Below are 27,858 nucleotides of genomic sequence, written 5' to 3'. Positions count from 1 at the left end.
TGTGAAACTTTGCAGAGGAACAGAGATACATTGAGTGAGTGGGCAATGGTTTGGCAAGTGGAATATTATGTTCATAAATGTAAAGTCATACTCTTTGGTTGGAGTAATATTAGTAAAAAGTTTACTATTTGAATTTTTTAAAAATGCATTATTTGCTATGCAAAGGCACCTGAACATCCTTCTGTATGAGGGTTGGTCACCAGGTACAACAATCAATTCAGAAGACAAATGGAATATTGTCCTTCATTGCTGAAGGGATTGTGTTTAAAAGCAGAGGTGGGCTATAGTGGGTGCTGGTGAGCCCACACCTGGAGTACTCCATGTAGTTTTTATCTCCTTTCTTGCTCAAGGATGTACTGGCACTAGAGGGGGTGCAGAGGAGGTTAACTATGTTGACTCCGGAGGTGAGGTGTTTGGTTTAACAGAGACTGAGTAGATTGGGATTATATTCATTGGAATTCAGAAGAATGGAAAGATATAAAATAATGAATGGAATGGATAAAATAGAAATAGAGAGAATGTTTCCACTGGCCGGTGAAGCTAGGACAAGAGGGCATCACCACAAGATTAGAGGCAGCAAATTTAGGACTGAATTGAGAAGGAACTTCTTGACCTCTATGGAGTGCATTGCCCAGGGAAGTAGTTGATGCTAGTTCAGAAAATGTTTTTAGAGCTAAGTTAGTTTTTTAAAAAGAGAAATAATTAATTAAGGAATACGGTAAGAACGTGGGTAAATGGTTCTGCGTCCACAAAATGATCAGCCATGATCTTATTGAATGGTAGGGCAGGCTCGAAGGGCAGGACAGCCTTCTACTTTTCCTAGATCTTTTGTTCTTGCATTATGCATTCCTCCATCACTCGTGACTTGGAGTTGTTGGATTAGGATGGACAAAATTAAAATTCACAGAACACCAGGTTATAGTTCAACAGGTTTATTTGGAAGCACTACTTTGCCGGTCCTTCATCAGGTGGTTGTGTGATTTTTAACTTTGTCCCTCACTCTTGTAATTGAGAAACAGCAACAAAAGCCACGAAGCAGTGTGCAAGCTCCAGCCAACAGTTGGTATTGTGCAGAATGAAGAAGGTTATCTCAGAATACAATGGGATATTGATCAGATGGGCCAGTGGGCTGAGGACAGGCAGATAGGATTTAATTTAGTTAGATGAGGTTAGTATATCTGGTCGTCATAGACAGGTTGGACCGAAGAAGTGATTGATGTCAGCGGCGGACCAATGGAAAGGCAGGGGCGGAGCTGGAGGACCTGGCGGGGCAGTTGGTCCTCCGACCAATCAGTGAATAAGAGCGGCACTAGACTATACCACGTGATCACCCTCGCGGTGGGCGTGGATTTTAGGGACATATGTGCGGAGAGCTGTCGGTAAGGAAAGAAACAGCAGGAAGTGGGAGGGAAATGGTGTTGGTATGGTCTGAGAGGTTTTACTATCATTTGCTGCACATCGGAAAATACAAATTTGAAACTTACAGTCCCGTTTTTGCAGCAAATGGGAATATGCCTCGTTGAGTAATCGGCCCGAGTGAGCGCCGCCATCTTTATTCGGGGCAATGAGTCACTGGACACGTGCGCGGCCGCCAGCTTTGTAGGGGGCAAAGTTCAGAGGGATGTATGTACAGCCTTCCCTGGGAAAAAGAGTCATAGGGCAGGATTTACACAGCATATTCAAACCCAGAGAAGTGCATTTTTTTCCGGATTTGTTTCGTCATTCACTTAAATGATTTGGATGTGAATAGAGGCCGTATAGTTAGGAAGTTTGCAGGTGACACCAAAATTGGAGGTATTGTGGACAATGAAGACGGTTATCTCAGAGTACAGTGGGATATTGATCAGATGGACCAATGGGCTGAGGAGTGCCAAAAAGGATTAAATTTGTGGAAATTAGGTTAGGCTATCTGGTTGGCATAGGTTGGACCGAAGAAGTCTGTTTCTGTGTTAGACATCTTTGACTGTGGGATCATAAAAGTGAACTCTGCTCTGGTTCACCTCTGGGTTCTCTGATGTCCACTTGTTCATTATCTAGCTTCCTCAGTCTCTCGTGGGTAAATTTTTGATCTGTATAGTATTTTACTATTACTTTCACAGCTGCTTTGTAAATGAATTGAAGAATGTAGAGCTGGAAAAACACAGCAGCGCAGGCAGCATTCGAGGAGCAGGAGTATCAACGATTCGGCATAAGCCCTTCTTCAGGAATGCAAATGAATTGTCCACTGCTGCCCGGCTCCTGACCGTATGATGTTCCATTATCAGTTTATCTTTTCCACAATATCTTTGACGGTCAAGAATTCTTTTTTCCAATAAGTGAGTGCATTTTCCTTCAATTTTCTGACAGTCAAATTCTGCACCATTTTCATTCCCTGTAATTCATATTGCACTCCCTGAAACATCAACTGTGTATTTCTCCTTCCACAGAAACCAGTGATCAATGCCAAAGCCTTGTTGCCTGTGGAGAGGGTAATGTTTGACTTCCTTGTACTGCTGCAGTTTGTGTGGTGAAGGTGCTCCCACAACGTGGTTGGGTAAGAGACATTACAGATTATTCACTCAGCGATATTGAAGAGTAGAAGATATCTGTACAAATCATCATGGTTTTAATTTCACAAAAATATGATTGAGAACTTTTGACATAAGGCTACAGATGGAGAATATTGTGTCCAGTGATCAAAACCATTGCCAAATAAGCAGTTTTTCAAGAATGCCTTAAAGGAAGAAAGTAGATCTTAGAGGGTTAGAGTGGGGATTCCAGACCATGTTCCCTTGGAGTCTATAGAAACAGTCACACAGGTGAACTCAAAAATAAACACATCATTGAGAGTCTGAACTAAAATGAGTTATTGAGATATGAAAGGGTGTGTGGTGCAGGGAGATAGGAATGATTACAGCCAGGAATTAATTCAAAGGTGCGAAAGTAAATTGTTGTCGCTTACAAATGAGAGTCTTTTGATTGATCAGCAAGTTTTGGTACATGTGAGCACTTCGGCAGTAGAGTTTTCAATATTCCAGAGATTATTGGGAGGGTGAATGTGGGATGCTGGCCAGGAGTGGGTTTAGATAATGAAATCTAGAGTTAACAAAAGGAATGAATGAGAGATTCAGTAAATGAGCTGAGACTGTGGTGACGTCAGGTGATATGACTGAAGTCGAAATAGTGGTCTTGGAGGGGGTCTGGCCTGTCATCCTCACCTCATTCAGCTGTTTGTCAGTTTGTGAATCAAGTGTGTAACAAGCTCAGGAACTGAGTGGCCCTGGCAGAACCCAAAATGGGCATCGCTGAGCAGTTGCTTGACAGCACTGTTGATGACACCTTCCATCACGTCACTGCTGAGCGAATGTGGACTGACGGAGGGCAATTGTCTGAGTTGGATCTACCCTGCTTTTTTGTGTTGGAACATCCCTGAGAAATGTTCCACAAAGTCGGTAGGTGCCAGTGCTGGAGCAGTACTTGTCTTGGTGGGCAGCAAGTTCTGGAGCACAGCCAACAGTATTATTGCCAGAATATTGGCAGGGCCCATACCTTTACACTGCTTATCCATTTCTTGATCTGATTTGAAATGAGTTTTCAACCAAGTTGATTCATATCTGTGATGTGAGGGACCAATGGAGAAGGCTCATCCACTTGGCACTGCTGGCTGAGAATCGCTGCTAATGCTGTCCTCTTATCTGTTGCATGAATGTGTGAGACCCTTCCATCGTTAAGGGTGGGGATATCTGTGATGCTTCCTCCAGTGAGTTGTTTAATTGTCCATCACTATTCTTGACTAGGTGTGGCAGAACTGCAGAAATCAGATCTAATCTGTTGGTTATGGGATCACTTAGTTCTATTTGGTGTTGCTTGTGGTGTTTGGCATGCAGGTTTGGTAGCTGCACCAGGTTGGCACCTCATTTTTAGGTATGCCTGGTACTGCTCCTGGCATGCCCTCCTGCATTCACCATTGAACCAGGGTTGATTCCCCTGGCTTGATGTTAATGGTTGAGTGGTGGATATCAGGCCATGAGATTTCAGATTGGGCTGGAGTACAGTTCTGCTGCTGTTGTTGGCCCACAGTGAGGCGGAAGTTGCAGTGTCAAGAGGGCTGATTTTGTGGTTGTATTTGCTTGTGCATTGGTCGATGTAATGTGGTCCATCTAGTTTCATTCCTTTGTTGAAACTGTGCAGTGATTAATACAATGAGTGACTTGATGGTCCACTGTCGGGTTTCTTTCCCTCAAGGACATTGTCAATAGCAGAAAAACATCCCCAGTGGTTCCATGGCAAACAGTAGATTCTTCATTCCAGTTAATTTTTTCTTGACTTCAGAGCCACCCTCTACCAATTTGGGATTCAAACCTGAACTTCAGTTGTATATTTTAATATTCTTGATAAATACGACAGGTTTGTTCACTTATTTTTAGAATCACTATCACAGGTTTTGTTTATTGTTTTGGAAATAAAAACAATGTCCATTATCCTGTCTCCTCCATCCTCCCCTCCAACAACAAGAGTGAGGAGCACATGGAGTTTCTCTGTCAATAACATTGAGACAATCCGATCAGCTGCCTCTGCTTCTTTCCTCCCTCTCCACGAGCCCACCAAGCCATTCTGCCTCACAAGGATGCTCCTCATGTAAGTCCTAAACTTGCATTTCCTAGAGTCCCTTGTCAAGCCTTATTTGAGGTCATCTTGGCCATTTACCCTAGTGTAGCTAAATCATGGACATTCCAAATCTCTGTCTCATCCTCCTGCTTGTCACCGTCATTTCCGCCCGCACCTCCCCCCCACCCCCCGCCTTGCAATTCACAGATATTGTTCCTTGTTCTGTCTGTCTGTCTTTTCTGGTTATGTCCTTCTCTCCCATTCTGCTAAAACCTAATATTTGACCTCACCCTCATTGGAAAATCCTGCTCGATCTCCACTCTCCCTTTCTGAATTCATTGTATTTGGTGTCCCTCCAGGATCTATCCTTAGTCCGTCCTGTTTCTCACCTACATACTGCCACGAGGTAACATCGCCCAAAAGCACTGTGTTAGGTTTCACATGTACACTGACAATGTCCAGCTCTCCCTTCCCATCTTCCGTCTCCATTTCTCCACTATTACTCAGTTATCAATCTGCTTACCACGCTTCGATTAGCTGCAATTCACTCCAATGAAACACCGCAATTGTTAAACCCATTGCCTTCAGTTGCTATTCCAAATTCATTTCCCTTACTGCTGTGCCCCTCCCTCTCACTGGGAAGTGTCTACACTCTTCATAATATTGCTTTCATATCTGACCCCAAGGTGTCCTTCTGATCAGACATCTACACAATCACAAACACCAGGAATTCCAATCTCTAAAATGCTGCTTGTCTCCTTCTCACCCCAGCTTCATTGCGACTGAAACCCTAACCTGTGTCAGTGTTGCCTTTAACTTAACAAATCTGAAACAGAACCCTTGATTCCGCGACTGACCCAGAATCTGGTTCAAGACACATCCTCTCCATATTTATCCTGTCAAACCTCGACAGCATTCTGTATGTTTCAGAGATCATCTCTCATTCTTCCAAAGTCCAGTGAGTAGATTCCCAACTTATTCAGCCTTTGCTTACAGGATAATCCCTTCAAAACAGGGATCATCCCAATGGATCTTCTCTGAAATGCCTCCAATAAACTGCTCTATTTCATGAACTAAAGTGACCAAATCTGTTCACGTTACTCCAGATGTGGTCTCACTTGCCATTTGTTTAGTTGCCCTAAGGTATATGCACCAAACTCTGAAATTGCAAACTCTTTGAAATAAGGGACAGCATTCCATTCCCTTTCCTGATTCCATGTTGTAACTGTGTGCTCGCTTTCTGTGTTTCCTGCTCATTTTCCCCCAGTCCCTTTGTGGTGCAGCTTTCTACAGTTTATCCCAAGTTATACTCTATTTGCCAACTAGTTGCCCAGGTTTCCTGTGCATATTTATCTCTAAACTGTTTATAATCCTTTTGGAACTTTCCTGTTATGCCTTTTCTAGGAGATTTCCCCCCTCATTATTCGAAACATGTACTGTGAGCACTGGGCAGTGGGAAGCATGCTCAGTTGCTATCTTTCAGGGATACTCTGTTTCATGACTGAGAGGAGCTTGCTGCCCATTGGTCAGAATGGAGAAACTTGCCCATCAAGGTGCATGAGCCTTTCACACCCCATGTCTTATTGAGGAGGCACAGCGGCAGAATGGAAGGAAAGAAAAGGAAGCAAATCCTGCTCTCCACATCTCACTGAATCTTGGGACATTCTGTCTCATGTTCAGTCACATGAAGTCCCAAGGTGGAAACTCATCAATACCCACATAGATTTGCCCTTGAAGTTCCTGCTAACCTCCGCCAGGGGTAATGTGTACAGTCCTCCTCTGCCAGGAGGAGGGGATTGTATGTGTTTCAAACTTGAACTGACAGTGACGGATTTTATAAACTTGTATTACAGGCAGATATTCAGATGGAAATCTCAGTCATTATAACGCCAAACTCTGACAGAATTACTCAATACATCAGGACCTGGATATTCATATTGTGTGAGAGTATTGTGTTCCAGATCAATACCATTTGCTGAATAAAAGATCTCCTTTGAATCAAACCATCCTCTCAATAGATCTTCCCAAATCTTCAACATGTGTCCTGTAACCCTTGTATAATGAGCTGATGGGTCTAAGGTTTATTATTACAACGTGTAACTTTTGTAAACCGCTTTGTCACAGCTCTCCAAATTTCCTTTGCTACAAGGAGAACTCATCAGTTTCCCCAAACCCCTGATTCCCCAATGTCTGTTTTCTCTCTATAAGGTACACATCAGGATTGTGTTGGAACATTCTCCACTTGCCTGCATCAGTGCACCCCCCCACCCCCCCAACAATATTAAAGAAAGTGAACATCCTCCAGGGTAAAGCACTGTACCTGAGTGGTTTCCCGTCCACCACCTTCAGCATTCCCTTTCCCCACCCTCGAGGCACAGTGGCATCACTGTAAAAGATCAAGTCAGCATTGTCCTACCTGACCATAGGACTGCTCACTCATTAGAGAGAGATGTCTAGTAGTGGTTAACCTGAATATTACCACAGCACATGCAAGGGGAGAGGTTGAAAAGGAGAGTCCATTAATTGCGGATGGTTATTCTTGATGTGTATTAGCAACACACATGTCACGTGAACAATTAATGTTAAAAAAGCCCCACAAATTCTGCAACTAAAATCCCCCATTCCTTGAACCATCCTGGTAAATCTCCTGTGCCCCCTGTCAGGGACCCTGCCATCCTTCCCAATGTGTGGGCGATCTTTGGTGCGCACAGACCCAGCATCTCTGAACCCTGTGGGTGATAGCATAAAACAACAGTTGCACTAAACCTCACTGTCTGGAAGAGAGTGAGAGACAGAAATCCCGAAGGCATTTAAAATCTATTTAGGATCACACGTGCAAGGCCAAGACTAACAGGTCTATGGCCTCTGTGCTGGAAAATGGGATTAAAATAGTTAGCTGGGAGATTTCTTTACAGCATAAACCCAATGGACCACAAAACCGTTTTCTGTCATGTAGACCACAGATGCGTAATATAGGAATATGACAAGCCACAAATAGAAACCGGGTCAGAGAAGGTGATATTAGAATAGATGATACGTGATTGATTAATGTTTTTTGGAGGAAATGTGACAGAGGTTAAGTGGGACATTGTGGAGCTCTGGGTGCAGGAATCTGAAATAAAAATGGGTTATCCTGAAGGCTGGAATGAAAGAAAGGCACATCACAGAGATTTGAGAGGGTGGACAAGATTAAAGATACAAAGTGTGTTGAGACTGGAGGAGATTAGAGGTTGGAGGATGTTGCAGAGATTTTGAGATGTCTTTGATACAGAGATAGTGATAGTTCTGAGGCTAGAGATGAATTATAGAGATAAGGATGAGTTGTTAGCTTTCCCAACCCGACCTCTTCACTGATAATGATTGTTTCTCTGTCCTCATCTGCCATTGCCTCCATAGGCCTGCGACAATGAGAGTACACAGATAGTATGTTCCTGTTAAGGCCAAGGCTGGGAGGCATCGAGAATGCTGCATGACCTGAGAAATTGAGGCTCTGGTCAAGAAAATGAAGGAAGGATATGGCAGGTACAGACCCCTCTGTGTTTGTGTGAATCCATAGAGGATGATAAGACAAGTAGGAGTATACTCGCAGAAAACCAGAAGGCAAAAAAGGGGACATGAGATAGCTTTGGGAAATAGGTTTAAGGAGAATCCAAAGAGATTCTACAAATACACTAAAGAGAAAAGAATAACTAGGCAGAGAATAGCCACCCTCAAAGATCAACAAGACTGTCTATGGAACAGCAGGAGGTGGGAGAGATTTTAAGTATTTGATGTCAGATTTTAATGAAAGGGGATATGAAAGTTAGAGAAGTTGGAGAAATAAATAGTGATAACTTGGCAAGTGTACATATTACAGAGGAGGTGGTACTGGATGTCTTAAAATGCATAAAGGTGGATAAATCCCTGAATCTGATCAGGTGTATCCCAGAACTTTGTGGGTAATTAGGGAAGCTTTTGCCGGGCCCCTCGCTGCGATATTTGTATCATCGATCGCCACAGGTGAGGTGCTGGAAGACTGGCGCCATTATTTGAGAAAGGTGGTAAGGAAAAGCCAGGGAACTATAGACCGGTGAGCCTGAAGTCAGTGGCAGAGAAGTTGTTGGAGGGGATTCTTAGGGACAGGATTTACGTGTCATTGGAAAAACAAGAAATGATTCGGGAGAGTCAGCATGGCTTTTCTTTTGAAATCAGTAACTTGGACTTGAGAAAGACACAAGGTTTCACATAACACACTGGTTAGCAGGTTCAGTACCATAGAATTCTGGCGGAACTAGCTGTTTGAATACGGAATTGGCTGGAAGGTCAACGAGTCAGAGATGGACAGCACAGAAACAGAGACCTGTCGGTCCAACCAGTACATGCTGATCAGATATCCCAATGTAATCTAGTCCCACCTGTCAGCACCCGGCCCATATCCTTCCTATTCATATACACATGAAGATGCCTTTTAAATGTTGCAATCGTAATGGCCTCCACCACTTCCTCTGGCAGCTCATTCCATACACGTCCCACCCTCTGTGTGAAAACGTTGCCTCTCAAGTCTCTTTAAAGTCTTTCCCCTCATACCATAAACCTATGTCCTCTAGTGCTGGAATCCCCGACGCCAGGGAAAATACTTTGTCTATTTATCCTATCCATGCACCTCAGGTTTTCATATACATCGATAAGATCACCTCTCAGCCTCCGACGCTGCAGGGAAAACAGCCCCAGTCAATTCAACCTCTATTCAACCCCCAGCCTAGCTCAAATCCTCCAACCATGGCAACATTCTTGTAAATCTTTTCTGAACCCTTTCAAGTTTCACAACATCCTTCCAATAGGAGGGTGACCAGATTTGTACGCAACATTCCAAAAGTGGCCTAACCAATGTCCTGTACAGCTGCAACATGATCTCATAACTCCTGTACTCAATACTTAGTCCGATAAAGGCAAGCATTCCAAATGCCGCCTTCACTATCCTATCTACCTGCACTCCAAGGTCTCTTTGTTCAGTAACACTCCTCAGGACCTTACCATTAAGTGTATAAGTCCTACTAAAATTTGTTTTCCCAAAATGCCACTCCTCAGCCCATTCACCCATCTGACCGAGATCCCATTGTACTCTGAGGTAATCTTTTTCACTGTCCACTACACCTCCAGTTTTGGTGTCAACTCACTAACTTTACCTCCTATGTTCACATTCTAAGTCATTGATATAAATGACGAAAGGTAGTGGATCCAGCAGTGATCCTTGTAACACTCCACTCGTCACAGGCCTCCAGTCTGAAAAGCGACCCTCCATCACCACCCTCTGTCTTCTGCCTTTGAGCCAGTTCTGTATCCAAATGGTTAGATCTCCCTGTATGCCATGAGCTCTAACCTTGCTGAGCAGTCAGTGTCATAGTGCAGGATGCTTTTTGGACTGGAAGCCTGTGATGAGCAATATGCTGTCAGGCTGGGTGCTGGGTCCACTGCTTTTTGCCATTTATATAAATGATTTCTATGTGAATATCGGAGCTATGGTTAGTAGGTTTACAATAGACACCAAAATTGGAGGTGCAGTGGATAGCAAAGTTACCTGAAAGTACAATGAGACTCCGATCAAATGGGCTGAGGAGTGGCAGATGCAGTTTAATTTAGATATATGTGAGGTTCTGCATTTTGGAAAAGCAAATCAAGGCAGGACTTCTACACTTAATGGGAAGGTCCTGGGGAGTGTTGCTGAACAAAGAGATCTTGGAGTGCAGGTTCATAATTCCTTGAAAGTGGAATCATAGATAGGCAGGGTAATGAAGAAAGTGTTTGGTGTACGTGCCTTTATTGGTCTGTGCATTGAGTACAGGAGTTGTGACGTCATTTTGCGGCTGTACAGGACATTCCTTCAGCCACTTCTGGAATTCTGCTTTCAGTCCTGGTCTCCCCGCTATTGGAATGATATTGTGAAACTTGAAAGGATTCAGAAAAGATGCAAAGATGTTTCCAGGGTTGAGGGATTGAGCTATAGGGAGAGGCTGAATAGACTGAGGCTGTTTTCACTGGAGAATCGGATGCTGAGAGGTGACCATAGAGGTTGATAAAATCATTAAGGGCAAACAGCCAGGGTCTTATTCCTGTTTAGGTGAGTCCAAAACTAGAAAGCACAGGCATGAGGGAAAAGATTGAAAAGGGATATTAGGGGCAAAGTTTCAAGCTGAACGTAGTATGTGTATGGAATGAGCTGCCAGAGAAAGTGTGGAGGCTGGTACAGTTACAACATTGAAAAGGCATCTCAATGGATATGTGATTGGGAAAGGTTTCCAAGGCTATGGGCCAAGGGCTGGCATATGGGACGAGATTAATTTAGGATATCTGGTCGGCATGGACAAGTTGAACTGAAGGGTCTGTTTCTGTGCTGTACATCTCTATGATGCTAATAAATTAAAATTAAGATAGGTTTCTCTTTTATGGAGAGTTACCAGAAGGCCAGACAATTCTCCTTAGAGCTGAGAAGGTTAAGCAGTGATTTTGACCAGGAGTTGATTTGTTTCCAGGGTATTTCATTTACAGAGAGACAGAGTGAGAAATTTTTAACGTCACAATTTTTAGTAACTATTTTCAGGTGACTGGCAAATAATGCAAAGAAAAATGTCAAGATTTTTTTACTCAGTAAGTTCTGAGCATCTGGAACAGTTTGACCAACAGCTGGATGCAGATTCAGTAGCTATTGTCAAAACAATTTTGAAATTTAACATTTTTAAGGAAGGATTTGGAGGGCTATGTCCAAATGGGAGGTGAGTTGTGATAGACTGGCACCATCTCCAGAGGAAGAGAGTACAGCCCCAATGGGCTGAATAGCCTTCAGTCCCTGTGCTCTGTGATACTGACCCATTCACTGTGAATGATGAAGCTCATCGCAGGGCAGAGCCGTAGAGATGTACAGCATGAAAATAAACCCTTTGGTTAAACTGGTCCATGCTGACCAGATATCCCAACCTAATCTAGACCCATTTGCCAACACTTGGCACATATCACTCTACACCCTTCCTATTCATATTACCATCCAGATGCCAAATCGTTTAATTGTACCAACATCCTCCACTTCCTGACAGAAGATTCCATACACGCACCAACCTCAGTGGGGAAAAATATTGTCCCTCAGATCCATTTTAAATTCTTCCCCTCTCATCTTAAACCTATGCCCTCTCATTCTCGACTCCCCGACCCCAGGGAAATGACCTTGTCTATTTATCCTACCCATTGCCCCTCATGGTTTTATAAACCTCTATGAGGTCACCCCTCAGCCTCTGATGCACCTGGGAGGATCCCACCACTCGGGTCACAATGGGGCCTGGCTGATTGACACAGCTTCAAACCAATAGGAGAGTTGGCATGATCCTCCAGCCAATGGGAGTGAATGAGGGGTGGGTCCAGCAGGCCAACACTTGACCATCAGCTTTGCAGGTGCAGTGTCACTGTGAGGGGGGACTGAATGTGAAGGAGTGGGAGAGACAGCAGATACTGGGAGAGAGATGGAGTTAGTGTGGACTGAGAAGGTTGATAAACACTGTTTCAGTCTGCTGGACCTGAATTAGATACTCCGGGTAAATTAGAACCACAAGAACTTCGGATGCTGTAAATCACACACAACAACCAGAAGGTACTGGAAAAGCTCAGCAGATCTGGCAGCATCTGTGAAAAGAAATCAGTTCGCATTTTCGATCCAGTGATGCTTCCTCAGGAACTGATGTTACTGAGAAAAAAAGAGTCTGTTTTTACGCAGAAGGTAGGGATTAAGGAGTAAATGATAAGTGGGGATAGAGTCCAAAGAGAGAGATAGGAGCAGTTGGACAGAGGAGTGAATAACGATCGGACGGGGGGAGGGTGAAGAGCTGTTTATGGGGACTGTTAGTGGCTAACCATAGGTAGTGTGTAATGGCAGGCTACGTAATAACAAGGCCTGGTATGTGGGGTAGGGGGCAAAGACACTAGGACGTGGGAGAGTTCAGGACCTAAAATTATTGAATTTGATGTTGAAGCCAGAGGGTTGCAGGGTTCCCGATTGGGAGATGAGGTGTTGTTCTTCCAGTTAGTGTTAAAATGTGGCGCTGGAAAAGCACAGCAGGTCAGGCAGCATCCAAGGAGCAGGAGAATTGATGTATTGGGCATGTCAGCACTTCATCAGAAATGTGGGTGGGGGAATACGGCTGAGAGATAAATAGGGAGGGGTGTTTGGGGTTGGGGGAAGCGAGCTAGGGAGGCAATAGGTGGTTGTAGATGGAGGGTAGTGGTGAGAGGGTGGAATGGATAATTGGAAAGGAAGATAGACAGGTGGGACTGTTCAAGAGGCCAGTGCCGAGTTGGAGGGTTGAATCTGAGATAAGGTGGGGGGTGGGGGATGGGAGATGAGGAAACCTTCATGCTGTGTGGTTGAAACTTCCCAAGATGGAAGATCAGGTGTTCTTCCTCCAGGTGCCGGGTGGCTCGGATTTGGGGATGGAGGACTTGCATGTCCTTGGCAGCGTGGTGACGGAGGGGGTGGGGGGGAAACCGAAGTGGTCGACTACAGGGCGGTGGGGTTGGTTGGTGCATGTGTCCCAGAAATGTTCCATGGAATATTCCACAATTTGGCGTCCTGAGAGCAAGGGACACAATCGGTGAGGTGTTTGAGTGAGCAGGGAAATCTCTGCTGGATGTGGGAGGATCCAGTGGTGCCTTGGATGGAGTTAAAGGGAAGGTGTGGGCACAGGTTTTCCACCTCTTGCAGTGGCAAGCGAAGGTGCTTAGAGTGGAGTGTGGGTTGGTGGGGAGTGTGGATCTAACGTGGAAGTCACAGAAGGTATGGTCTCTGTGGAATGCTGAAAGGGGTGGGGAGGGAAATATATCTCAGGTGGTTGGATCTGATGGTGGAAAGAGCAGAGGATGATGCGTTGTATCTGGGTGGAAGGTGAGGATGGTGGGATTCCATCTTTGTTGCATTTGAAGGGGTGGGGTTCAAGGGCAGTGGTGTGGGAAGTGGAGGAGATACACTGGAGGGCATTGTTGACCACATGGGAGGGGAAATTGCAGTCCTTGAAATAGGAAGCCATTTGGTATGTTCTGAAGTGTTCTTCCAGCTTGCATCAAACTTCACTGGAACACTGCAGTAAGCATGAGACAGAGATGTTGGACAGGGAACAGTCTTGTGTGTTAATGAGCAGGCAACTGGAAGCTCAGGGTCTTTTTTGCAGCACAATGTAGATCATCAGCCACCATTTCCACCACCGCCACTGAGATGCGAGAAGGTTCCTGTCTCCTCCATTAACAGCTTTCCACCTTCCCACTCCTTTGTCTTTCCAAATGTTCCTGTGTCTCTTTGGGCTCTGTCCCCACCTATTATTTACTCTTTAACCCCTGTCTCCTGTAGTCCAAAGATCTGTAGGTTCGGTGAATTGGCCCAGCTAAGGTTCCCATAGGGTTCAGGGATGTGTATTAGTTCGGGGGAAATGGAGAGTAATAGAGTAGGAGAATGGGTCTGGGTGGGATAAACTTCGGAGGGTGGGTGTGGAATCGTTGGGCCAAAGGGCCTGTTTCCTGAAGGGATTCTAATTTTCCCAGCTGTCATCGGTTCTGAGGAAGGGTCACTGGACCCATGATGACCCATGGTGTGTGTAGGAGGCGGAAAGGGGAAAGTGGCAGCAGAAACCAGATGAAATGTATCAGTGTAGACTGGGAGGGTTTAGTTACACTCTGGGCAGGTAGTTAGTCTGAATTAGAAACTCTTGGTCCCACGTTTGCAGCAAAGGGGAAGATGGCTTGGGCCTCAGGTAGTGAGAAGTCCTGGGTTATGGCCACCATCTTTATTTGGGGCAAGGTACAGCAAGGAGCATGCACGGGTCCTCTTCCTGGGTGGGGGCGGGGTGATTTGAAGAGGAGCATTTACACATCAAACACATACCAAGAGAAGTGTTTGTCTTCACTATTTATCTTGCACTGACTGAGCTTTGTTTTGTGAATTCATTTTATAGGATATTAATTGAGGATAATTGAGACTGGGATCTCAATAAACAAGTTTCTCCAGATAGCAGAGTCCTCAGGATCTGAATATCATTGGGATTTAACTGTGGAACGAGAAAGGTTTGTCTGTTCTGTCTGTGGGAAAATATATCTTCAATATTTTTGTCAAGCCAAAAGCAGAACGATGTTCAAGTTCATGGTTGGATCACCCTTGGGGTATGTGTTCAATTCTTGGCCCTCTAGCTGTGGAAGGAGGTATTGGCCTGAGAGAGAGCACAGATTTATCCAAATTACACCTCGTCTTTTTGCAGGAGCTGTCAGATTTAGTCTCACTCATCCACTTTATAATGTTAATCTGTAAACTCCCGACTTCCAATTCTCTGCAAATTTCTCGTGGACTCAAATTCCAGCACCATTTCAGGTGGAACGTTCCAGATTCTGACAACTGTCTGTTCATTCAGAAACTGCTGAAGTCCATTTTGACTCTGGGGTTACAAAGGGCTGAATTGAAAGATGCAATGCTGGTCTGAGCTCCCATTGAGGTGCATTGGAACAGTACAGGAGGCTGAGGGAAGTGTAGGTGTGAGCAGACAATGAAAATGACAGGGCTGCACTGTGAGGGCTGCTTGCCTCCATGAGAGTGTTTTGGAGTTGGGTGTAAATAGTGAGGTGAGACAGGGAGAAGGTGAAGCTGAAACTCCGTTTTAGTTCAGGCCTTTCAGAAATTCACAGTCCCAATGGGAATAGCCAATTTGTTAGTGATACCTGTGGAGTATTTAAGTTTTTAAAGTGTGACATATCAGCTTAAGTAAAGATTTTTTTTTGTTATTATAATGGACATGTTTGAAGTGAAGGAAGGTTACTCACTCATTTAAATTCTCTTAATGGGAGTAACTAGATGAATGTAGAGAGACGTTGTGACAGGAGCCCTCAGACCTGTGGTGTGCTCCTCTTGTACAATGTGGGAAATAAGGGCCGCTTCCAGTGTCCCTGACGGCTATGTGTGCAGGAAGGGTTCCCATCTGCAGTTACTGGGAAACTGCTTTTCAAAGCTGGAGCTGTGAGTGGACTCACTGTGGAGCATCTGCAATACTGAGAATGTTATGGACAGCACGTTTAGTGAGTTAGTCACACTGCGAGTGAGGGTTACACAGGCAGAAAGGGAATGGGTGAACATCAGATCGAGTAAAAGGCTCAGGAAGTGAGTACAGGAGTCCCCCGTTGTTATCCCCTTCTCATACAGATACTGTATACCGCTTGGGATTCTGTAAGGGCGGGAATGGGTGGGGTGGCTTCTCGGGAAATCAGCATCAGCCAGGTTCATGACACCACAGAGAGCTCTGCTGATCAGAACAAGAGGACTGACAGTGGCAGGGTTATAATGACAGGGGATTCAATAATCAGGGGTACAGCCTGGCACTTCTGTGCCCACAGACATGAATCCAGGATGGGATGTAATCTCCCTGGTGCCAAGATCCATGATATCATGGAGTGGCTGCAGGACGTTCTGGAGCTGGAGGGTAAACAGCCCGTGGTGGTGCAACACACAGATACCAACGACATCGCTAAACAGAGGGATGAGGGCCTGAAAGCTGGACATAGGGAGAGCAGAGATACATTAAAATGTAGCTCCTGAAATGTAATAATGTCAGACTTACTCCCAGTGCCATGTGCTAATGAGAGCAGGAATGAGAAGGTAGATCAGCTGGATGTGTGGCTGGGGAAATGGTGTACCACAGAAGGGTTATGATTCATCAGGCACTGGGACCGTTTCGGGGACGGACCTGTACCAGCCTGACCGGTTACCCCGGGCAGAGCTGAGACACATCCGTTGGGACTTTTGCCAGTTCTATTGGTGAGTTTGTAACTAGTCTGGCAGGGGAATAGGAACTAAAGTGTAGGCTTAGATGGGTCAGATTCAGGACAGGGAATGGGAGGTAGAATATTTGTGATTTTTAGATTAGATTAGATTACTTGCAGTGTGGAAACAGGCCCTTCGGCCCAACAAGTCCACACCGCCCCGCCGAAGCGTAACCCACCCATACCCCTACATCTACATCTACCCATTACCTAACACTACGGGCAATTTAGCATGGCCAATTCACCTGACCTGCACATCTTTGTGACTGTGGGAGGAAACTGGAGCACCCGGAGGAAACCCACGCAGACACAGGGAGAACGTGCAAACTCCACACAATCAGTCACCTAAGGCGAGAATTGAACACGGGTCTCTGGTGCTGTGAGGCAGCAGTGCTAACCACTGTGCCGCCCACTAATGTAGTTAGCGGCTCAGAAAGCCAAAGGAAAGGAGGATTAAACGAAGATTGAGTCCCTCTTCATCCATCAGTCCTGACATCCCAGGAAGGTGAGTCAACAAAATCTGGAGCTTTGTACATGTCGATGACTCTGTGCTTCAGCAAAATGGTGGAAATCTGCAATAAAAACAAAAAGCGCTGGAGATCCTCAGCAAGTCTATCAGCATCTGAAATGGTGACAGATGCAGGAAACATTGCAGCTTTGAAGTGTTTAGATGATCACACCAAGCACTACAATATTGGTTACATGCTGAGTGCCAGAACGTGGGACTAGCATAAATAGGTGCTTGATGACCAGCATGAATACGATGGGGCTGGAAAGGTGACGTTTCGGGTCAGGGCTATTTATCAAGACTGACAAAGGGTCCTGACCCAAAACATCAACCTTCCTTCTCCTCTGATGCTGCCTGACCTGCTGCACCTCCCCAGGTCCACTTTGTACAGACTCTGACTTCCAGCATCTGCAGTCCTTAACTATCTTCACATCCCAGGACTCATCTGGTGATCCTCCTTTACACTCTCTCAATAACCAGGAGAGCCTTCCTTGGAAAAGGGGAACAAAGGTGTATACAGTACTCCAGGTGTGGTCTCACCAAGGCCCTTCCAGAAAGGGATCCCTGTCCCCATCTTATCCATAATGGTCATCAAGCACACGGGCCTGGTGTGATCATTTCAACACTTCTTCAAGGCTGCAATGTTTCCTGCATCTGTCACCATTTCAGATGGGGCCAGACCTGCTGAGGATCCCCAGTGCATTGTTTTCTCTGCTGTCGAGTGTTGAAAGGGGGGATTTGCAGTTGAGAAATTCAAATTGAACTTCATGTTACTGGATCCGTGCCGATCTGAATATCATTGGCCTTTTCATCTGGAAGGAAAGGTTTGCATTCTGTCCCTGGGCGAATATTTCAAATCTCAGTGTGACAAAAAGTACTGAGACAGTGAAGTCCATGTTAGCGTGGGGACTTGGTTTTTGAAAGTCTAAAACAATCATGGCACATTTCCCTGGAACAGTCAAGCCACAGATTGGTTTTGTATGAGGACAATTAGCCATGAAACCAGAAAGACCAAAGGATTCCTGCATCATGGAAAAAGCTATAAAAATGGGATTGTTGTAATGGAGTGAATTATTGATTGTAATCCAATGGATTGTAATCCATTGGTGTTGTCACATCGGTTCCAGCGCCGTAGGGAAACACGGGAAATGTGATGAATGCAGTGTCAGTTTAAGTTATTCAACTGGAAAGGTGAAGAAGAAATTTACAAGGATGATGCCAGGACTCAGGGGTCTGAGTTACAGGGAGAGGTTGGACAAGCGAGGACTTTTTTGTTTAGAGCAGAGGAAACTGCGGGGGAATATTTTATAGAAGTGTATAAGACCATGAGAGGCATGGGTAAGGTGAATGCACTCGGTCTTTTTCCCAGGGACTCAAGGATTGGAGGGCATCAGGTTAAAGTTAGAGGAGAAAGAATACATGGGAACCTGAGGGGCAACTGTTCTACACAAAGGTGGTATGTATATGGAATGAGCTGCCAGTGGAAGTGGTTGAGGTGGGTATATTAACAACACGTAAAAGACATTTGGACAAATACATGATAGGAAAGTTTCAGAAGCAGATGGGCTAAGTGCAGGGATATGGGGTTAGCGTGGATGGACGTTCTGATCGGCATGGGCCAGTTTGGGCCAAAGGGCCTGTCTCTGCTGTAGGATTCTATAACTCTCAGTGCATTTGCTCTTTCTCCCCCTAACTCTGGTATCCTGGGATGTATTCCATTGGGGCAAGGAGACTTGTTTACCTTTAGCTCCATTAGCTTGCCCAGCTCTAACTCTTTCACGATAATGGTTATTATCTAGGTCCTCACCCTCCTTTAGTCTCCTTATCAATCACTGGCATGTCCTTTGTATCCTCCACTGTGAAGACTGACTGCTGTGTACTCATATTCCTGAACCCTGCTGGATAGGAATAACTGGGCACAGAACTCTGAGAGGTCTTCTTTGAGTCTTTATTGATGAGACACGGCAGTTACCTGGATAGTGTACATGCAGAACACCTCCAGGCAGCATCAGGTAACTCCCCGCCTGTCCGATGTGCCGCTCCCATTCTTAAACCTTTGTGGTTTGGGACTTTGAATAGAGACTGTCTCTCAGTATTCTCTCCATGGCAACGGCAGTTAGAAAGTCGAGTGGTTAAACCACACACCCCTCCCCCACGCCCCCGTGGCTCCCTCAAGTACCTGACAGGTGCTTCAGTTTCCGTGGGGCTGTCTATCGGGATGGTGATGTGGAGCAGCCGGGGTTGGGGTGGGGTGGACAAAGTTAAAAACCACACATCACCAGGTTATAGTCCAACAGGTTTATTTGGAAGTACAAGCTTTTGGGGTGTGCTGTGATTTTTAACTTGATCAGGATTATCTCTATGGTAACAGTTAAGTGCTTCAGCAATTACAGAGGCCATCTGTTCCCCACACGATAGGTTCCCCTCTAGCAGGGTAAACTGCTATTCTGTCCTTGGGGATAGTTACTCACCACTTTTCTCCCCCAATCCCATCTCGCTTTCTGTTGATCTTTAAAGTTTTTCCAATCTCCGAATTTATCCTTGGTCTTTGACAGTTTGTATGCCTTCTCCTTCAATTTGATAGACTCCCTTATTTCCTTAGACATGGCAGATTACTCCTTTTCCTACAGTCCTTCCTTTTCACTGATATATACTTTTGCTGAGAAATTTGAAAAATTACTTTGATGTTCCTCCACTGTCTGTCAACTGTACCACAGGAAAGTCTTTGCTTCCAGTCTGCATTCGCCAACTCCTGCCTCCTCCTATTGTAGTCTCCTTTGTTAAAGCACAGTATCTTGGGATTGGATTTAATCTTCCCGCTTTCCATCTGTGTTCTAAATTCAACCAGATTAATGACAAGTCTTTTTATCAGATTACGAGGGGAGGCAATGTTTCCTGGGTGTTTTGGGTTCATTGTCAGTGACCTTGGCTTTGTAATAAAGTGCAGGATAGATATTCACAACAGAGTATTCTGGATGCTGTGAATGTACTACACAGTCTAAAACCATAAATCACTGTCACCCCTCAGTTTAAAATTGCAAAATCATTATCTCCTACACGCTTCCTCATTACCTAAGTTTGAACGCTAATCCACCTGACTATCCTGCTCTTTCTGAAAATCTCCTTTGGTGAAGATGGTGAGTTTTGGATTCATCTTTCTGTTATTACCGTAAGAAGATAAGCACTGGGCACAGGAGAGGCAATGCAGCCCTTCGAACCAGCTCCACCATTTAATACGGTGATGATTGAGCTCACCTCGGTCTCAGCTGGATTTTTCCGCCTGCTCTCTCTCACGGTTCAACTCATTGCAAATTCAACATCTGTATCTCTTCATTAAATTGGCTCATTGTCCTGGCATCCACCGCATTTTGAATAGGAAATTCCACAGATTCACAACACATTGAGATAGGTACATTCTTCTTCATGAGAATAGAACAGAGTCCCTATAGTGCAGAAACAGGGTATTCATCCATTGATTCCACACCAACCCTATGATGAGCATCCCATTCAGACCCACTCGTTCCCTGTAACCCTGCATTTCCCGTGGCTAATTGCCTAACCAGCACATGCATGGACCCTATGAGCAATTTGGCATGACCAATCCACCTAACCTGCACATCTTTGGACTGTGGGAGGAAACTGGAGCACCGAACAAAACCATACAGACGTGGGGAGAATGTGTAAACTCCACAAAGTTGCCTAATGCTGGAATCAAACCCGGGTCCCTGACACTATGAGGCAGCAGTGTTAGCCACTGAGCCACCTCTGCTTAAAACCTGGTGCCCATTATTAACCTCCCCACCCCGCAATTGGCTGAATGTATATTCCTTACGTCAGAAGTCCGGGTGTCTAAGTGGATGTCTCGGTAAATCCCCGTGACAGCCCACATGTCCTGTGTGTCTGAATAGATATCCTATACACAACACCCTCCAGCCCACACTTTCTCTCACTTTCCAGGGACAGGTCTCCAGAGACTTCATGGGGACTACAAATCCCACAGTCCCTGAGGCAGGGACCACACGTGTGTGAGGAAACCCACCACTGTACATGTACAGAATGTGGGCGGGTTTTGGAGCATGTTCTTTGGGTAACTAGCGGAAAGCATTTCACACTGTGATTGGCAGGAGAAGGGATGCATCTGCCGATGGTATTGATCAGTTTTGGGGGGATCAAAGTGTCACTACGCCTAGATGGGACCAAGTTCCATTCGCAACTTGTCATAACACTGGGAATTGACCAATGGGAAACAAGGAAGAATCTGACCCATTTTCCCAGACTGAAGGTTCCTCTTCTGTCCAGGATCTGCCACCTCCCTTTCTGTTTCCGTCTGTTTCATTCTGCTGTTACATTATTGACTTGCAGCAAATGAAGGGAAAGGAAGTGAACCCAGAAAGGGTGCAGAGTCTAACCAGAGACGAGAAGTGGTGCCATGGATTTGTTTATCAGTAACTCCATGAGAATGTAGAGCGTGTACATTAGTGGGGAGCAGAGTCAGAACGGTGGGAGAGAGTAAGTGGGCTGGAGGGTTACAGCTTTGGGAGAAGAAAGGGGAAAAAGATATTCCAGAGAAACTAGAATTGTCTGTTCTGAATTTCTAACCTGTACATATTCTTTTATACAGGGTGCTAGATAGTGAAGATTTGCAGACTGAAATCTCAAAATCATGTGCAGATTGTGATTAAGTTAACCAGCATTTGAAGAACCAAAGATGGAGAATCACTCGGCCAAAATCCTGCAACACTCTCCCTCCCAGCATTGTCGGTCTATCTGCGCCAAATGGACTGTGAATGGTACAAGACAGCAGCTCCCTACCATCTTCTCAAGGGTAACTAGAGATGGGGAATAAATGCTGGCTGAGACCGTGATGCCCATATCCTGGAAATGGGTTCTATCTCTAGTTGCTGAACCCCGGTTGATGTTCCTGCAGGATGATGAGGGACGCTGAGTGCATCCTCCAGGAGGCAGCACCATCACATTACCCCTGCCTACACCCACACAGTAACACCACAACGTCACTGGAACAAAAGGCAGTGAAGCCAAAGGAGGGCTTAGATATAGTTCTTCAAGGTAAAGTCATGAAAGGGGATTGGAACACAGCAGGAACAGGAGACTGAGCTGGATGGTCAGCTGTTTCCCCTTGAATGATGGAGCAGGATTGAAAGGCTGAATGGTCTCCTGCTGCTATCTCCCAGGTATGTATATAACCATGGAGCCCGGGTAGGAAGAAGGGGGCAGGGATTCTCCAGGAGATTGCACTTCCACAACAGTTTTCAGTGAGGGATGGTTTGATGGATTTTATTTAACATTTATCTTTAACACAAGGTTTCTAAATATTGGTTTTAAAATGTTGTAAGAGCTTTTTGCACCGCAAGTAAAATTAAAGAAAATAAATTGAACTGTTTGAATATAACAGTTTAAAGCTTTCAACCTCCTGTAAAACAAAATCCTGTCTATTCCCAGACACCATCACTTTCCAGCTACTCAAACTCCAGGGAAATATTCCCTCCCTGTCTGAACCTTTGGTTTGATTTAACTGCTTTTCAGTTGTCATTCTGTGAGGTGTGAAGCGTTCTTTTTCCCCATTTCTCTGACCCAGAAATGTGAGCACAGCAACCGTCCCACCATCAAAATCATTATTACGCCATTTTGCTTTTGGTTAACCTATAATCTCCAGCAGTGCAAAAGTGAGGACCACAGATGCTGGAAAACAGAGCCTAGGTTAGAGTGGTGCTGGAAAAGGGCTCTCGCCAAAACATTGATTTTCCAGCTCCTCGGATCCTGCCTGACCTGCTATGCTTTTCCAGCACCACTGTAGTCGAGACATATAATCACCAGCAGTAAACCATTTGTGTAACCAATTGAATATTTCCAAACAAAGCCTATTACGGGTCAAGCAAACCATTACAAGTGACAGAGTGAGAAGGGACTAAATCAAAGTAGAGTTGTGGGGAGGGGGCAGCGGTGGAGATAAAGCACTGTATCCCCTACGGTGCCCACATCTATCTAAAGGCATTGAGAGCATTGATCCACACTACATGCTCCTTCTCCAAGGACATCCTGCTGTGTAGCCTTAGAATAAAATCATAGAATAAAATCCCTACAGTGTGGGAGGAGAGCATTGGCCCATCAGACCCCACCGACCATCCGAAGAACATCACGCCCAGAGCACTCTAACACTGTAACACTGCATTCCCCACGGCTGATCCACCTAGTCTGCACAATCCTGGACACTGTGAACAATTTAGCACGACTGATCCACCTGACCTGCACATCTTTGGACTGTGGGAGGAAACCAGAGCATCTGAAGGGGACCCACACTATCGTGGGGAGAATGTGGGACCTCCACACGGGCCGTTGGACAAGGCTGGACTCCAACCTTGTACCTGATGCTGTGAAGCAGCCGTGCTATAATCCCAATTTAAATGAAAACAGATGATCCCTGTTTATTGTCACATTGCTGTTTGTGGAGACTTACTGCCCAGAGAGACATCCTGAGGTTCAGAAAGTGGCAATGTAAGTTCAATCACCTCCAGCCCAGTTAATGTGGTTAACAACAACAACATCAATACTCCAACAGTGTCATCATGTACAAGGTCCACTCCTGACTCTGATGGACAGTAACATCAGAATCAGAGTCCTGCAGTCCACATGGAGCAGGGGGATGACCACTTCCCTGTGAGCACTCACTAGGCTCTCAATCGTGTTGAAGACACAGCAAATCCCTTGTCACACAGAGGGGTGAACAGCTCCTACCCAGTGTGAACACGCTGGGGTGTCAGGGGGTGAGATGAATCACTGAATCCTCTCTCACACACTGATCATCTGAATGGTCTCTCCCCCGTGTGTGGGCTCACTGGGGACTTCACAGGTGCTGCATTTGAGTGAATCTCCCCCCACACTGGGAACAAGTGAATGATCTTTCCCCAGAGTGAGCTCGCTGGTGTTTAAGCAGATCAGAAGACTGAGTGAATCCTTTCCCACACACTGAGCAGGTGAAGGGTCTAAATCCACTGTGCTATCTCTGGTGACTCAGCAGATTGTAAGATCGAGTAAATCCCTTCCCATACGTGGGGCAGGTGACGGGCCTCTCCGCAGTGTGACTGTGTCGGTGGGTGTCCCACTGGGAGGGGTAAGTGAATTCCTAATTCTGATTGAGTACGTCCTCCTGTTTTCTCGTTTGTTATTGACAATCTCATTCCCCTCGCACCAGAGCCTGTTCCAGTGTTACAGAAACAACAGAATGGTCAGCTACAGCTGGTCACCTGACTGATCACTGGACACTAACGGTTCACTCGAAACAGATGCTGCCAGACCTACTGAAGTTTTCCAGCAATTTCTGATTTTGTTTCTGATGTCCCAGAGTTTGCAGATGTTTAGTTTTCCAATACTCATCTTGTGTGTTTCAGAGGAGTTTATTGATGAAATTAGAGAGGTTTGAAAGTTGTACGTTAGGTCACACATCAGCTATCATCATCATGAATGGTAGAGCAGAGTTGAGGGGCTGAATGGCCTCCTCCTGTTCCAATGAAAGTTACCCATCGGCAGCTTTTGACAACAGATATTACTCACTACCCTCAGGCCACAGGATTGTTCACACACAGTAGTGACCATCCTTAGTCCAAGGATTGTTCACACACAGTATTCAGTGCACAGGATAGTTCACACACTGTACTGACCATTCTCAGGTCACAAGATTATTCTCCCATAGTAGTGACCATTCTCTGTCCACATGATTATTAAATCACAGTATTGACCATCCTCTGGCCACGGGATTATTCCCACACAGCATTGACCATTCTCAGGCCAACAGGATTATTCCTATACATTATTGACCATTCTAAAGCCACAGGATTATTCACACACAGTATTGACAATCCTCAGGCCACAGGATTATTCACACAGTGTATTGAACATTCTCAATTCACAGGATTATTCGCACACAGTATTGAGCACCATACGGCCAGAGTATTAATGAACACACTGTCTTGGTCATTTACACGTCACAGGATTATTACCATGCAGTATTGACTATTCTCAGGCCACAGCAATATTCACACACAGTATTGACCATTCACAGGGCACAGGATTATTCACACACAGCATTGACTAGCACACGGCCACAGGATTAATGAACACACTGTCTTGACCATTTACAGGTCACAAGATTATTCCCACACAGTATTGACCATCATCAAGCCACGGGATTGTTCACACACAGTATTGATCATCCTCAGGCCACAGGATTATTTACACACAATATTGACAGTATCCAGGCCACAGGATTATTCACACGCTGTATTCACAATCCTCAGGCCACAGGATTATTCACACGCTGTATTCACAATCCTCAGGCCACAGGATTATTCGCAGACTGTATTGAACATCCTCAGGCCACTGGATTATCCACACACAGTACTGACCATCCGCAGTACACACAAGTATTCACACACAATACTCAATATTCCCAGCCCACAGCATTATTCACACACAGTCTTGATTGGAACACGGCCACAGGATTAATGAACACACTAACTTAACCATTTACATGGTCACAGAATTACTTTCACACAATATTGACTATCTTCAAGCCACAGGATTGTTCACACACAGTATTGAACATTCTGAGACCACAGGAGCATTCACACACTATATTGACCATTCTCAGGCCACAGGATTATTTACACACAATATTGACCATCTTCACACTGCAGGATTATTCACACACTCTATTGAACATCCTCAGGCCACAGGATTATTCACACATAGTATTGAGCATCATACGACCACAGGATTAATGAACACACTGTCTTGATCATTTACAGGTCACAGAAATATTCGCACCCAGTATTGACCATCCTCAAGCCACAGGATTGTTCACACTCAGTATTAACTGTCCTCAGACCAAAGGAGTATTCACACAGTATTGACTATCCTCAGGCCACAGGATTATTAACACACAGTATTGCCCATTCTCAGGCCACAGGAGTAGTCACACACAGTATTGACCATCCCCTCAGGGCACATGATTATATTTACATGGTATTGACCATCATCAGGCTACAGGAATATTCACTCACAATATTGACAATTCTCAAATTACAGGATTGTTCACACACAGTATTGAAGATTCACAGGCCAGAGCATTATGCATACATGGTATTGACCATTCACTGTCCAAAGGATTATTCACACACAGTATTGACCATTCTCAAGCCAAAGGTTATTCACACACAGTACTGACGATTCACAGGCCACAGGATTATTCCCATACATTATTGACTATTCTAAGGTCACAGGATTATTCACACACAGTATGGCTGTCCTCAGGCAACATAATCTTTCACACACAACGTATGGACCATTCTCAGGCCACAAGATTATTCACTCACTGTATTAAACATCCTCAAGCAGCAGGATATTTAACACACACACACACAGTATTGACTATCCTTCGGCCCAACGGTTATTCCCACACAGTATTGAATATTCTCAGTCCACAGGATTATTCACACACAGTATTGACCACTATACGGCCACAGGATTAATGAACGCATTGTCTTGATGATTTGCACGTCACAGGATTATTTTCACGCAGTATTGACGATTCTCAGGCCACAGGAATATTCACACATAGTATTGACCATTCACTGGGCACAGGATTATTCACATACAGTATTGACTAGCACACGGCCACAGGATTAATGAACACTCGGTCTTCAACTTTTGCAGGTCACAGGATTGTTCCAACATAGAATTGACAATCCTCAGGCTAGATGATTATTCACACACAGTATTGACCAGCCGACGGCCACAGGATTAATGAACACACTGTTTTGATCATTTTCAGGTCACAGGATTATTCCCACACAGGACTATCCTCAAGGAACAGGAATATTTACACAAAGTATCTCCATCCTCAGGCCATGGATCATTCACACTCAGTATTGACAATCCTGAAGCCACAGGATTTTTCCTACACGGTATTGACCATTCTCAGGCCACAGGATTATTCACACGGTACTGAACGACCTCAGGCAACACGATTGTTCACTTATAGTATTGACCATCTGCAGGCCAAGGGTTATACACACACAGTACTGATAATTCACAGCCCATAGCATTATTGACTGCCCTCAGGCCACATTATTATTCACGCAAAGTATTGACCATCCTCCGTCCAGAGGATTACTCACATACAGTATTGATCATCCTCAGATCAACGGTTATTCAAACACAATATTGACCATCCTAAGGCCATTAGATCATTCACACACTGTATTGACCAACCTGAGGCCACAGGATAAATGAACACATTCTCTTTACCAATTAACAGGTCACAGGATCTGGAAAATCCCAGTCTCCATTCCTGACCTGTGCTGCCTCATCTCTCTGGAGTGGAGAATTCTGTTGGCTCATGATCTGGAGTATCTGCAAGAGTGAGTGACACTGACAGAGGCAGCAATTAGACACATACAGTGAGGGATACCACATGGAGAAATACTGACTGATATCACCAGAGTTCAGGATCAAATAATTGTGCGGGAAGAAAGGGTTTTGATTCATGTTGCACTGCGAAATACAACCTGTGAGCAGGCGAAGTGATGGCCAAGTGGCATTATTGTGTGACAATTTATCCAGAAACTCAGCAAGTGTTCTCTGGACATAGGTTCAAGTCCCACCATTGCAAATGATTGAACTTGAAGTAAATGCTTAAAACAAAAGTAATTAAAAACCTGTAAGTGAGTATTAAACAATTGCTGATGTTAAGAAAAATCCATCAGGTGCATTCATGTCTTTAGTGAAGTAATCTAAGATGGGACTGGGATATCACAGGTATTACAGAAACAACAGCTGAGGGAGGGACAGGACAGGCAGCTCAATGTTCCAGGGGACAGATGCTGCAGGAAGGACAGAAGGGGAGCTGAGAGAGGAGGAGAGCTGCTGGTTCTGAT

At 45.0% G+C, this 27,858-nt stretch overlaps 1 long non-coding RNA gene across 5 annotated transcripts in view; it reads left to right on the top strand.

Moving 5' to 3' along the window:
- The window catches only part of LOC140471958 (uncharacterized), a 122,986-nt gene that overhangs the window by 54,522 nt on the left and 40,606 nt on the right, over positions 1-27,858 (top strand). Inside the window, exons 1-6 of one of the 5 annotated variants that reach the window (XR_011957287.1) lie at positions 1,345-1,379; positions 2,100-2,315; positions 2,427-2,533; positions 7,984-8,109; positions 14,550-14,658; positions 21,528-22,305. This is a non-coding gene — a long non-coding RNA (uncharacterized lncRNA). Of the gene's footprint in view, positions 1-1,344; positions 1,380-2,099; positions 2,316-2,426; positions 2,534-7,983; positions 8,110-14,549; positions 14,659-21,527; positions 22,306-27,858 lie in introns of those variants that run through there. The other 4 variants (XR_011957288.1, XR_011957289.1, XR_011957291.1 and 1 more) reach the window with 4 other exon arrangements.

This window comes from Chiloscyllium punctatum, unplaced genomic scaffold (assembly GCF_047496795.1).
Source record: "Chiloscyllium punctatum isolate Juve2018m unplaced genomic scaffold, sChiPun1.3 scaffold_211, whole genome shotgun sequence".
In the NCBI taxonomy this organism is placed as follows: domain Eukaryota; kingdom Metazoa; phylum Chordata; class Chondrichthyes; order Orectolobiformes; family Hemiscylliidae; genus Chiloscyllium; species Chiloscyllium punctatum.
Note: the sequence above shows the minus strand (reverse complement) of the source record. Positions and strands in the feature narration are given on the sequence as shown.